This window comes from Coregonus lavaretus, assembly GCF_964263955.1.
Source record: "Coregonus lavaretus genome assembly, chromosome: 24".
NCBI classification, from domain to species: Eukaryota; Metazoa; Chordata; class Actinopteri; order Salmoniformes; family Salmonidae; genus Coregonus; species Coregonus lavaretus.
The window spans coordinates 21,782,215-21,796,810 of NC_140011.1; the positions used below are offsets into that span (position 1 = coordinate 21,782,215).

Here is a 14,596-nt window from a genome sequence, read left to right on the forward strand (position 1 = left end):
AGACACTGGGAGACATATTCACCTTTCAGCAGGACAATAACCTAAAACACAAGGCCAAATATACACTGGAGTCGGTTACCACGAAGACAGTGAATGTTCCCGAGTGGACGAGGTACAGTAAAAAAAAAAAGATTTTTTTTTGTTACGAAGTGGATTTAAGGGAAAAGTTCTGGAATCCTGATGGCAGAATAGAATGGCCGCGGCTTGCGTTGCCGGGGCAACAGGCACCATGGACATACAATGCCATTGGATTTCTTCAAATTGTAGTATTACAAAGTGGGATTTAAATGTATTTGTTATTTTTTGTCAACATACACAAAATACTCTGTCCAAGTGGAAGAAAAAACGTTTTTTAAAGATAAATCAATTCCTAACTATACTGAAAAAATATATGAACGCAACATGCAACAATTTAAAAGATTTTCCTGAGTTACAGTTCATTTAAGGAAATCAGTCAATTGAAATAAATTCATTAGGCCCTAATCTATAGATTTCACACGAGTGGGAATACAGACATGCATCTGTTGGCCACAGATATGTTTTTAAAAGTAGGGGCGTGGATCAGAAAACCAGTCCGTATCTAGTGAGACCACCATTTGCCTCATGCAGCGCGACACATCTCCTTCGCATAGAGTTGATCAGGCTGTTGATTGTGGCCTGTGGAATGTTGTCCCACTCCTCTTCAATAGCTGTGCGAAGTTGCTGGATATTGGCAAGAACTGGAATGCGCTGTCATACACGTCGATCCAGAGCATCCCTAACATGCTCAAGGGGTGACATGTCTGGTGAGTATGCAGGCCATGGAAGACCTGGGACATTTTCAGCTTCCAGGAAATGTGTACAGATCCTTGCGACATTGGGCCATGCATTATCATGCTGAAACATGAGGTGATGGCGGCGGATGAATGGCACGATAATGGACCTCAGGATCTCGTCACGGTATCTCTGTGTATTCAAATTTCCATCGATAAAATGCAATTGTGTTCGTTGTTTGTAGCTTATGCCTGTCCATACCATAACCCCACAATGGGGCACTCTTTTCACAATGTTGACATCAGCAATACGCTTGCCCACATGACGCCATACACATGGTCTGCGGTTGTGAAGCCAGTTGGACATACTGCCAAATTCTCTAAAACAAACCTCTTATAGTAGAGGAATTTACATTAAATTCTCTGGCAACAGCTCTGGTGGACATTCCTGCAGTCAGCATGCCAATTGCACTGCTCCCTCAAAACTTGAGACATCTGCGGCATTGTGTTGTGTGACAAAAGTGCACGTTTTATAGTGGCCTTTTATTGTCCCCAGCACAAGATGCACCTGTGTAATAATCATGCTGTTTAAATCAGCTTATATATGCCACACCTGACAGTTGGATGGATTATGTTGGCAAATGGACGTAAACACAGGAATGTAAACAAATTTGTGCACAAAAGTATGTGGACACCCCTTCAAATTAGTGAATGTGGCTATTTCAGCCACACCCATTGCTGACAGGTGTATAAAATCGAGCACACAGCCATGCAATCTCCATAGACAAACATTGGCTGTAGAATGTACTGAAGAGCTCAGTGACTTTCAACCGTCATAGGATGCCACCTTTCCAACAAGTCAGTTCATCAAATTTCTGCCCTGCTAGATCTGCCCCGGACAACTGTAAGTGCTGTTATTGTGAAGTGGAAACGTCTAGGAGCAACAACGGCTCAGCCGCGAAGTGGCAGGCCACACAAGCTTACAGAACAGGACCACGAGTGCTGAAGCGCGTAAGAATCGTCTGTCCTCGGTTGCAACACTCACTACCGAGTTCCAAACTGCCTCTAGAAGCAACGTCAGCACAAGAACTGTTCGTTGGGAGCTTCATGAAATGGGTTTCCATGGCCGAGCAGCCGCCAACAAGCCTAAGCTCATCATGCGCAATGCCAAGCGTCTGCTGGAGTGGTGTAAAGCTTGCGCCATTGGACTCTGGAGCAGTGGAAACGCGTTCTCTGGAATGATGAATCACGCTTCACCATCTGGCAGTCCAACGGATTAATCTGGGTTTGGCGGATGCCAGGAGAACGCTACCTGCCGGAATGCATAGTGCCTACTGTAAGGTTTGGTGGAGGAGGAATTATGGTCTGGGGCTGTTTTTCATGGTTCAGTCTAGGCCCCTTTGTTCCAGTGAAGGGAAATCTTTACGCTATAGCATTCAATGACATTCTAGACGATTTTGTGCGTCCAACTTTGTGGCAACAGTTTGGGGAAGGCCCTTTCCTGTTTCAGCATGACAATGCCCCCGTGCACAAAGCGAGGCCATACAGAAATGGTTTGTTGAGATCGGCGTAGAAGAAATTGACTGGCCTGCAGAGCCCTGACCTCAACCCCATCGAACACCTTTGGGATGAATTGGAACGCTGACTGCAAGCCAGGCCTAGTCGCCCAACATCAGTGCCCGACTTCACTAATGCTTGTGGCTGAATGGAAGCAAGTCCCTGCAATGTTCCAACATCTAGGGGAAAGCCTTCCCAGAAGAGTGGAGGCTGTTATAGCAGGAAAGGGGGTGGACCAACTCCATATTAATACCCATGATTTTGGAATGAGATGTTCGACGAGCAGATGTACACATACTTTTGGTCATATAGTGTAAGCTTTTTGTGCGTATGGAACATTTCTGGGATCTTTTATTTCATCTCATGAAACCAACACTTTACATGTTGTGTTTATATTTTTGTTCAGTATAAAATAGTCGTTGCATAAGTATTCAGCCCCTTTGTTTAGGCAAGCCTAAATTAGTTCAGGAGTAAAATGTATAATAGGGGTTGACATGCTTTTTGAATGACTAACCCTTCCTCTGTTACCCATACATACAACATCTGCAAGTTCCCTCAGTCAAGTATTGAATGAAACTGCTCTTAGACTTACCCAAGAAGACTCACAGTTGTAATCGATTCCTTAAAGGTGTTAACATGTATTAACTCAGGGAGCAGAAGATTTATGCAACGACTATATTTTTGTTATTTAATTTCAATTGATCTTTAAAAATCTTGATATTTCCTTTGACAATTTTGTGTAGATTGTTGACCAACATTTTTTTTTTTTTTTATCCCACTTTGTAACACAGTAAAATGTGAAGAAATCCAAAGGGTCTGAATACTTTTGCAAGGCACTGTATGTGAGGGAGTGAGAGAAATGGGAGAGCAGAAGTGGAGCATGAGTAGGCTGTAAAGGGATGAGAGAGAGGAACAGGCATGCTACTAGAGACAGACCGTATTATGTATGCTCATTGAAAAAGGGGCACAGTGTGTGAGAGACTTAACTGAGTCTGATCATATTCTTACCACAGAAACACATAGTACAAGAATAGAATAACCTACAGCACGCAATGTCACCACAGACACAAAGATGATGGGTGAGAAAGACTAACTACCTGGTTGGTGCTGTAGCTGTCACGTCGGGGTTAGAGGGGAATTTGAATATTATTTGTTTGTATATAAATAGACAGTAGAACTGAACACCCACAGTGTGACATATACAGTCCAGCACCATTATCTACAAGAACACACCGAGGGCTCTATTTTCAGCTGGCATTAAGCCAGCGCAATCGTGCACTTGTTTGTAATATCGACCTGTTAAAGCCGACGCTCTTCTGTTTTAAAACCCTAGCGAAAGGATGGGTAATTTATCTTTCTTATATGAGCTTGCTTACACCGAGGTGGTAATATCTGAGGTGTGTCCTTAAAAACGTTTGCCAAAGTGACAATTTCAGGCCGCGCTGGTGGTGATATTTAAAACTAACGAAAAGCTGGTCTTAGCGGTAACGCGGTTGGTTATGACCAGTGGCGACCCTTCATTCAGGGCAGAGCCCCACCTATTTAGCTAAAAAAAAATGTTGGCCTGTTTTGCATGTTATTTTGGCATTAATACATGTCACATATCAGTTTGCAAACAATGCAAAAAATTAAATTCACTGAATTAATAAAGCTGCATACAAACATCTATTTTTTTGCTTTCTTTGAGTAAGGCAGCTCCAAAAAACAGGTATTTCAGCCTAGCTCAGTGCTTTCTGTGGTGGTGGGGCAGCCAGCGGAAAATACGGAGCGTAGCGGTTGGTTATGTTCTCTAGTTGCGCTGTGATTAGCTCAGTGTTCTGTCAATCATGGGGACACTATGGCACTGCATAATCTACGGGGAGAGCTTGAAAATTCTAGCCCCTTGGGTGCTGCCAAAGAGTTACATTAGAAATGCCCATCCAAGAAGGCTCAAGGTCATTGGCCACAGATAAAATGACATCAAATCATGTTATATCTACCATAGATTTGATTGGGCTGATCATGTCAACATCATACTTTCAAAGTCTTAGCTAACAAGCTAGCAGTCATCATCATGAATCAAGTCAACAATCTACAGGCAAATCCTTTTCAAGCCTTGTCATATGAAGATAAATTATAGATAAAACATATCTGTGTTCATCGGCCATTGGACATAAACATTACACAAGTTGGAAATTGCAAATTCAACAATGAGGGGTTTGGAATGAATCAGTGGCTAACTACAAGCGTTGCAAAGCAATCAATAGCCTGCTATTCAGTGGAGTGGGTGTCTGGTCCAAGTCTGGGTTTATGGGTGTCTTTTCCAAGCTTAAACGGATAAACAGTCGCATGCCATGGGCCAGAAAAGGTTGAATACATTGGCCATGCTGTCAATCCAGCATGACTTCTGCCGCGTTCAAAACAACCAGAAACTCGGAACTGGGAAATCTCAGATTTCAGTGAGTTCAAGACAACTGGGAACTCTGGGAAAGAAAAAAAAACTAGCTCTGACTGGGAAAATACGTTTTGAACGGTCATCCAACTCGGAATTCCAAGTCGAGAACTCTGGCCTCTTTCTAGAGCTCCGACCTGAAGATCACTGACGTCATGATTCGACCTTGTTATTTTCCGAGTTCCCAGTTGTCTTGAAAGCACCATAAATCCAGAGAATGCCAGACTTTGATGACAAAGATTGACGACAAAATTTGCCCACGAAGGACTGCCGCGCCACCTTCCTGTTGAAGTGAGCACAGCACAACAAGGCGAGTCCAAAAATGTATTGTAGGCTGCTGCATAAATGATGTAATATGCCAGGGAGATATGTACAGTGGGGAAAAAAAGTATTTAGTCAGCCACCAATTGTGCAAGTTCTCCCACTTAAAAAGATGAGAGAGGCCTGTAATTTTCCTCATAGGTACACGTCAACTATGACAGACAAAATGAGAGAAAAAAAATCCAGAAAAATCACATTGTAGGATTTGTAATGAATTTATTTGCAAATTATGGTGGAAAATAAGTATTTGGTCAATAACAAGTTTCTCAATACTTTGTTATATACCCTTTGTTGGCAATGACACAGGTCAAACGTTTTCTGTAAGTCTTCACAAGGTTTTCACACACTGTTGCTGGTATTTTGGCCCATTCCTCCATGCAGATCTCCTCTAGAGCAGTGATGTTTTGGGGCTGTCGCTGGGCAACAGACTTTCAACTCCCTCCAAAGATTTTCTATGGGATTGAGATCTGGAGACTGGCTAGGCCACTCCAGGACCTTGAAATGCTTCTTACGAAGCCACTCCTTCATTGCCCGGGCGGTGTGTTTGGGATCATTGTCATGCTGAAAGACCCAGCCACGTTTCATCTTCAATGCCCTTCCTGATGGAAGGAGGTTTTCACTCAAAATCTCACGATACATGGCCCCATTCATTCTTTGCTTTACACGGATCAGTCGTCCTGGTCCCTTTGCAGAAAAACAGCCCCAAAGCATGATGTTTCCACCCCCATGCTTCACAGTAGGTATGGTGTTCTTTGGATGCAACTCAGCATTCTTTGTCCTCCAAACACGACGAGTTGAGTTTTTTTAACCAAAAAGTTATATTTTGGTTTCATCTGACCATATGACATTCTCCCAATCCTCTTCTGGATCATCCAAATGCACTCTAGCAAACTTCAGATGGGCCTGGACATGTACTGGCTTAAGCAGGGGGACACGTCTTGCACTGCATGATTTGAGTCCCTGGCGGCGTAGTGTGTTACTGATGGTAGGCTTTGTTACTTTGGTCCCAGCTCTCTGCAGGTCATTCACTAGGTCCCCCCGTGTGGTTCTGGGATTTTTGCTCACCGTTCTTGTGATCATTTTGACCCCACGGGGTGAGATCTTGCGTGGAGCCCCAGATCGAGGGAGATTATCAGTGGTCTTGTATGTCTTCCATTTCCTAATAATTGCTCCCACAGTTGATTTCTTCAAACCAAGCTGCTTACCTATTGCAGATTCAGTCTTCCCAGCCTGGTGCAGGTCTACAATTTTGTTTCTGGTGTCCTTTGACAGCTCTTTGGTCTTGGCCATAGTGGAGTTTGGAGTGTGACTGTTTGAGGTTGTGGACAGGTGTCTTTTATACTGATAACAAGTTCAAACAGGTGCCATTAATACAGGTAACGAGTGGAGGACAGAGGAGCCTCTTAAAGAAGAAGTTACAGGTCTGTGAGAGCCAGACATCTTGCTTGTTTGTAGGTGAGCAAATACTTATTTTCCACCATAATTTGCAAATAAATTCATTTAAAAATCCTACAATGTGATTTTCTGGATTTTTTTTTCTCAATGTCTGTCATAGTTGACGTGTACCTATGATGAAAATTACAGGCCTCTCTCATCTTTTTAAGTGGGAGAACTTGCACAATTGGTGGCTGACTAAATACTTTTTCCCCCCACTGTATACTGTAGCTAAGAAAGTAATACTAAGTGTATGTTGTGCAGTAAGCTGTTAGTAGCCCATGTGCCTCACCCTAATAATTTGGTCCCTTTCCCCCTCATAACTTACCCTACTGTTCTGACTTGGTGGTGCACATGTAGCCTATAGCCTGTTTTAGAGAAATGTAATCATTGAATATTGTAAGAGCTTTCATTGTGTGCTTATATGCCCCTTTTAATTATCCTAAGGTTCTGACTTTGTGTACAGGGAGAACACTGTAATAACGGCCCATGTTCTGAATTCTGTCGCTGTACATTTCAAAAGTGCAGAACAAATAGTTATATTGACGACGCCCGTCCTAGCTCGCTCATTAATGTCTTAATAATAAATGTAAGCAAGTCAGCCATATCAGCTATGTTTTTTTTTTAAGGCAGTAAATGAGGCTCAATGAACTGTTTCATGCCAAACAAGGCTCCACTGATAGCCAGGTGTAGTTGTGGTAAGGATTCACTCCATGGTGCTGAAAGGAAAGCTCTGCTGTTGGGACAGCTTTATGTAGGCCTTAACAGTTTGTGGGCATCGTTTGTCACCATTATAGTGCAATTAATGTATTGTTTAGTGTTGTGTTGTGGCTTTGCTGGCATGCATCAAAAACGTGTGTTTTTTTGCCCCACCAAGATTTACATACAAGAAACGCCACTGGTTATGAGATTGATTTTGACAGCGGAAGCGCAACCTATCCAGCCGTGATGCACAGTGCCCATATGCACATGGAACAAGAGAGTGCTTTTTGTGCCCGTAAACCTCTTTTTCCCACCAATTTAATTTAATTTAATTAAAAACAAAGTATAGCCTCCCCTCCTCTCAATGAAGGCCATTCTTTTGTCCTGCCCAATGCATTCGCCAAGTAGTCAAGACCATCATAAAGGGTTTGGCTTGTGATAAATCTTAAAATCACCAAAGCTTTATTAAAATAAAGTTTGGGAGAATCCCTTTTTTATCTATGTAGGCTGTTGTACATTATTTTAGCCAGCTCCTGTAATTATTTTGCATGTGCGTAAAAACCCCTCCATGTAGGCTATATGCCCATCATGGAATGAGAGATGATCCGTTGACACTCGTATTTATAAACATTAGTTATTTTCCTGTAATAATTGCTTGTTTTCCAGTTTGTTTGATTTAAAAAAACAAGCCCTTCCCCTACTATAGCGAAAGCTGGTTCAACAGCAATCAGTCTGGTGTCTTCCTTATCCTAACCATACATTAGTGAAGTAGCCTATCCATAAAAGGTTCTTTAAAAAATGGTCTACTCATTAGTCTTTTGCCGTAATGGCCATAACAGGCTACTCCATTCGGCGTGTATCCATCCCCATTTCCAAAAAACAACTTGTCCGGTTAACAAAGACGCACTCCTCCAAACAAATTCAAATTATTCAGTCCTATAACACCATATCAACGGTATCACTAAGCAATATTTTGCTCAGTGAGAACGTGCCTCACACATACAATTTAGGGGAGCCTAGTATTTTTTTATTTGAGGAGAAGTGTGATGTGTAAAGGTCTTTACTTGTTGAGGCCAATTACAATAATTATGACTGTCGGTCAACACTCCAAACGTATTGAACAAACACTAGATGTTTTGGTTTTGTACTGTTGCTATTACTCGTTACTGCAGCCGATGCTATTTAATAAACTATCAATCCACAATGGACCAGAAAGAGAATATTCCGTGCCCCCAGCCAAATTGGAGTTGATGACAATGCAAAGACCATCAATAACCTACAGAACTTGAGACAACGGCATGCAGTATTAAGCCATGAAACACGTTGATTGGCCAGTGAGTGGCCAAGCCCTCGTCACACCTATAATTTATATATTCATCACAACCCAGCCATTTCCCACCACCGCCAGCTATTGCGCTCATAATTCCCGCAGTGAAAATAGCCAAAATATTTCTGACACACCCCTGGACCTATAGCCCTACTGCCAGAGCTAAGATTGACCATTGTGTTAGGTTTGTTAAAATACAGTCCTCAGTGATATAAATAGTTGCTGTTCCATCTACCCACTTGACATGATCTCTCCATACACCCTCGCTGTCCTTTTTATACACATTTGAAACCACCTCTGCAGCATTCTGTCCATCCTGTTCTCAAACACTTTCTCTTACCTTTTCCTCTCTCTTTCAATCTCTCTGACACACACACACACACACACACACACACACACACACACACACACACACACACACACACACACACACACACACACACACACACACACACACACACACACACAGAGAGAGGGGTCAGGCCTGAATTAAAACATGACAATGGCGCTTTGCTGACTAAATTGGCTGTGTGAGTGTGTGTGTGAGCATGTTTGTGCTAGAGCTGGGACAATAAACCTAAAATAAATCGACACTGACCATACATCGCAGGAATTTTTATGATATCGTTCATTACAATAAGTAGCCTATAGTAGAGAATGTGAAGTTTGTGCATGTGTTTGCGATATGGGACTGTGTGTGTATGACTGTGTCTGTGTGTGCGCGCATGTGCCATCATCATGTTGCCATGGCCTCATTCCAATCGTCCCGTTTCTCACCCTGCTCGCCAGGCTCACAGAAGAACCCTGCAGCCAGATAACACTTACTGGAAATGTCACACTTGTCACAGGCACGCCGCAAGCAGGCCAGAATTAAGCTGTAGTCCCAGTATCAATGGCATAATTACACCTCTCCATGGGTCCGGAGGGAAACACTGTCCTATGCTGCAGTCGCTGCACATTAAAAACAGACCTACTGGAGAGGCACAGGCAGGCATGCTTGCGACCGTGAGACATAGTCATGTTGAATGTTCAAAAAGATGCTGAGGAGAGTGACTTAAACGATTCATCTAAACCGCACTGCGCCTCTTGGCTATGACAAACACACAAAGGTACACACACAGACAGACACAGTCAAGGAGGGAGCAAGGAGAGTGCAAACAGGGAGGAGCACAGGAGAAAATGAGGGCGTGAGGTTAGAGGAGAGAAGGGTGTGGTTACAGAAAGTGTGATGATGAGGGATGGGGAATGACTTGATGTGGTAAATAATTAAACAAAATGGACTTTCACACCTGGAGCCCAAGAACATAATAAGAATGTAGGAGTGTGTCCTTTCATTGTCCTTCCTGTGTGACAGACATGGTGCGTTGGTGTTATTTAAGTCTGGATATTTTTAACTTCCCTTACGCATGGCATGACATTTTCACAACCAATAAAAAGTAGCTTCTCTAAACATTGGATGACTGCTGCTAGGATTCTAGTTCTTCCAATTATGACATATTGCAACTTCATAACAACTTTGTATTAATGGTATAAGGTACAGCAGTAAAAATGGGATCTAGTGTTTGGTCGTTAGCCTAGATTATCTATGCTAGAAAGTTTTGATACCTTGCTGATTCATCATATCCTCCTACTTCATTCTGGCCTATGTGGCAGTGTAACATTGCATGTAGCTCAGTTGGTAAAGCATGGTGCTTGCAACGCCAGGATAGTGGGTTCTATTCCAGAGACCACCCATACGTAAAGAAATGTATGCACGCATGACTAAGTTTCTTTGGATAAAAGCGCCTGCTAAATGGCATATGGTCATTTGAGCACCAACGGGAAGTTCAACGGAGCACGTAAATTTGGGTGTCAAAGCTAGTGTATATTTTTGAGAAATTAAGGCATATTCATTTTTCCATCCTAAAAATTAGGAATAAGCAAAGGCTTTGATTTCTGGTCTAATAGATGGAAAATTGGTCTTAGAAAACACCAGAGAAAGTCTTAAAAAGATCATAGAAAACAGTACCAGTCAAAAGTTTAGACACACCCACTCATTCCAGGGTTTTTCTTTATTTTTACTTTCTACGTTGTAGAATAATAGTGAAGACATCAAAACTATGAAATAACACATATGGAAGAATCATGTAGTAACCAAAAAAGTGTTAAACAAATCAAAATATATGTTATATTTGAGATTCTTCAAAGTATCCACCCTTTGCCTTGATGACAGCTTTGCACATTATTGGCATTCTCTCAACCAGCTTCATGAGGTAGTCACCTGGAATGAATTTCAATTAACAGGTGTGCCTTCTTAAAAGTTAATTTGTGGAATTTCTTTCCTTCTTAATGCGTTGGAGCCAATCAGTTGTGTTGTGACAAGGTAGGGGTGGTATACAGAAGATAGCCCTATTTAGAAAAAGACCAAGTCCATATTATGGCAAGAACAGCTCAAATAAGCAAAGAGAAACGACAGTCCATCATTACTTTAAGACATGAAGGTCAGTCAATCTGGAACATTTCAAGAATTTAAAAGTTTCTTCAAGTGCAGTCGCAAAAACCATCAAGCGCTATGATGAAACTGGCTCTCATGAGGACCGCCACAGGAATGGAAGACCCCGAGTTACCTCTGCTGCAGAGGATAAGTTCATTAGAGTTTACCAGCCTCAGAAATTGCAGCCCAAATAAATGCTTCAGAGTTCAAGTAACAGACACATCTCAACATCAACTGTTCAGAGGAGACTGTGTGAATCAGGCCTTCATGGTCGAATTGCTGTAAAGAAACCACTACTAAAGGACACCAATAAGAAGAAGAGACTTGCTTGGGCCAAGAAACACGAGTAATGGACATTAGATCGGTGTAAATCTGTCCTTTGGTCTGATGAGTCCAAATTTGAGATTTGCGGTTCAAACCGCCGTGTCTTTGTGAGAGGCAGAGTAGGTGAACAGATGGTCTCTGCATGTGTGGTTCCCACCATGAAGCATGGAGGAGGAGGTGTTATGGTGCTTTGCTGGTGACACCGTCAGTGATTTATTTAGAATTCAAGGCACACTTAACCAGCATGGCTATCACAGCATTCTACAGCGACACGCCATCCCATCTGGTTTGCGCTTAGTGGGACTATGATTTGTTTTTCAACAGGACAATGACCCAACACACCTCCAGGCTGTGTAAGGGCTATTTGACCAAGAAGGAGAGTGATGGAGTGCTGCATCAGATGACCTGGCCTCAACAATCACCCGACCTCAACACAATAGAGATGGTTTGGGATGAGTTGGACCGTAGAGTGAAGGAAAAGCAGCCAACAAGTGCTCAGCATATGTGGGAACTCCTTCAAGACTGTTGGAAAAGCATTCCAGGTGAAGCTGGTTGAGAGAATGCCAAGAGTGTGCAAAGCTGTCATCAAGGCAAAGGGTGGCTACTTTGAAGAATCTCAAATATAAAATATATTTTGTATTGTTTAACACTTTTTTGGTTACTACATGATTCCATGTGTTATTTCATAGTTTTGATGTCTTCACTATTATTCTACAATGTAGAAAATAGTAAAAATAAAGAAAAACCCTTGAATGAGTAGGTGTATCCAAACTTTTGACTGGTACTGTATATACACACACACACACATTTTAGTCATTTAGCAGACACTCTTATCCAGAGCGACTTAAAAAGGAGCAATTAGGGTTGCCTTGCTTATTTTTCACGTAGTCGGCTCGGGGATTCGAACCAGCAACCTTTCGGTTACTGGCCCAACGCTCTTAACCACTAGGCTACCTGCTGCCGACAGCATAGGTCCAAACTGCAGTAGCCTATACTCCTCATCAGGAGTCCCATAACCGGATACCAGGCCCTAAACTCCAGCAGTAATGAACAGTAAACAGAGCTGACAGACAGCTGCTGCCTGATCAGCCTGGAAGAAATACAGCCGTTATGAGTGTACTATCAGATAGCTGACAGTCACAGGCCTTTCCACTCACTTCCTGATGATGAGTGATATGGCCTTCTGCTGAGACAACAATATGATTATTCCTCGAGGAAGACACAGTTTATGTTTACTGATCGATAAATATGGAAATCAGTGCAAAAGAGACAGGGATCAAAGCATTTTAAAGAAGGTTATACTTTTTCAGCGATATGTTTGTGGAAAAGGTTTAGGCCTTATTATGAGAGTGAAGTACATTTGAAAATAGACAAATCCTTGAGGCTATGACCAGAACATCTCGTGTTAGTAGTCCAGCCAAGAGCTTACCTCTACGGGTATTTAGGTTAAATTGGGTATTATCAGCTTGTCACAGGCTCTTTTCCGTTTGAATCAAGGTTATTTACAAGTCAAATACAGTATTTGTAGTCTGGAATGACTGGCATTACTACCACACAACAACAGTACTTGCGAGAACAGCACAGTCACCAAACCGCTAAATCATCAACTTGAATGAAGACATATGAAGACATAATTACCTAATGTGTTGTATCAATTACACATTACACAGCTGAGCAGGGCCAGGCCCAGGCCTTCCACTGAGCAAACACATGGAAATGGCAACATGGATATGCAGTAAGAACATAAACGGCAGGAATGGTCTCTGCCCGTTACATCACAAACACATGGGCTGTCTCCTGTTTCCATTAATAACTGGTCACCAACCTCAGAAACAACCACTCCTCCCCTTTCCATTCCCATCTCTTCCTGCCAGCTCCATCTCTATTCAATGACAGGGAAGTGCCATATATTATACAACAAAAGCTGTTCTAAAGGTACTGAACATTAGCCTAGAACCTTTGTAACACAAACCATTTTCAATCGAAGAGACTCAAGGCCAATGAAATTATAAATTCAATCTAGGCATGTAACGTACTTTAAGGACTTCCTAGATTTCTTCTTATGCAAATCAAAGCTGGTGCAGTGTAACGGGTCCACTTGATCGTTATGAACTACTATCACTCCTTGAAGAGAAGATCACAAACAAACAGTAAAGGAGCAAAGAACAAGCTTGATTATCCAACACAATGAATACAGGGTTACAGTAGGACTAGGTACATGTAAGGGCCTTATTTGAGTGAGTCATAAAGATCTGAGAGCGCTGCAGAGATTTAACTCCAACATTCTGCGGAATCCCCCCCACGACAAAATACCAGAAGTACAACCTTTAGAACTGAACCAGCAACCGTGGCCAAAAAATGAGGGAGTGGAAGTTATTTTCAGAAACATACGAGCCTAGTAGGAGGCGATACACTGTGTTCAAGTTCCGCTCTCTTGTCATATTGATGTGTTTGAAAACAAATATGCATCCGGCAAGCTCAGTACCTCTTAAAATTTGAATGGGAAAAAGAGCCTTCAAAACACCCAACCCAAATGCTGAACAGAAAACCAAACTCAGCCAGGCTGGTTTCACATAGCCAAGGAATTCCACACAAATTACATAGGCCTACCCTTGATGGTTTTGCAATTGCTTGTGGCCCTGCCCTAGCTTTAAAAGCAGAGGAACCTTGGTCATGAAATGATGACCGGGAGGAGAAGCATGCATGCACAAACAACAAAGGCGAGGGAATTTGGTGAAACAAACATAGCACGCCTAATGAATTCAATAGAGTTCAGAGAACAAAAACACTGAATGCTTCTGAGGGAGCTGGCCTTATTCACTGCCTGTGTTCGCTCTCTGGCCAGGGACAAACACAGTGACACACACGCTCGACCTGGTTGGGTGTGACTGGAGCTGCGGTTGAAAGGAGTGAGGGCAGGAGACTGGTAATACCTAGAGACCAAAGGACTAGGATATGACAGAGACACTGCTGCACTGCCAAGTATGTAGCCTAGATCTCAGGTAAATGCCAATAAACACTGATCTCCATCTGGGGTGGGGGGGGGGGGGGGGGGGTGTATTGATTAATGAAAGGAAATGGTATTGATCCCGACCCTGGTCACAAAAACACCAACACCAACATCTCCATGCTGCAAACCATGTTGAAGGCTGGTGCTATGAACAGCAGCTTCTGCCTTGTTCAATCTTACTACTAAAGATGCAATAAATCCTGTAGAGTTAGGAGAATTTCATGTTGAATATCGCACATTTCAGCAACCGGGACCTGTTCTATCC

The 14,596-nt window shown here is 42.5% G+C and overlaps 1 protein-coding gene across 1 annotated transcript in view; it reads right to left on the minus strand.

Annotated features, from left to right (window-relative positions):
- The window catches only part of LOC311099683 (taperin-like), a gene marked incomplete at its 3' end in the record, with an annotated part of 28,664 nt that overhangs the window by 11,396 nt on the left and 2,672 nt on the right, over nucleotides 1-14,596 (minus strand). The gene's annotated exons all lie outside the window — the stretch shown is intronic.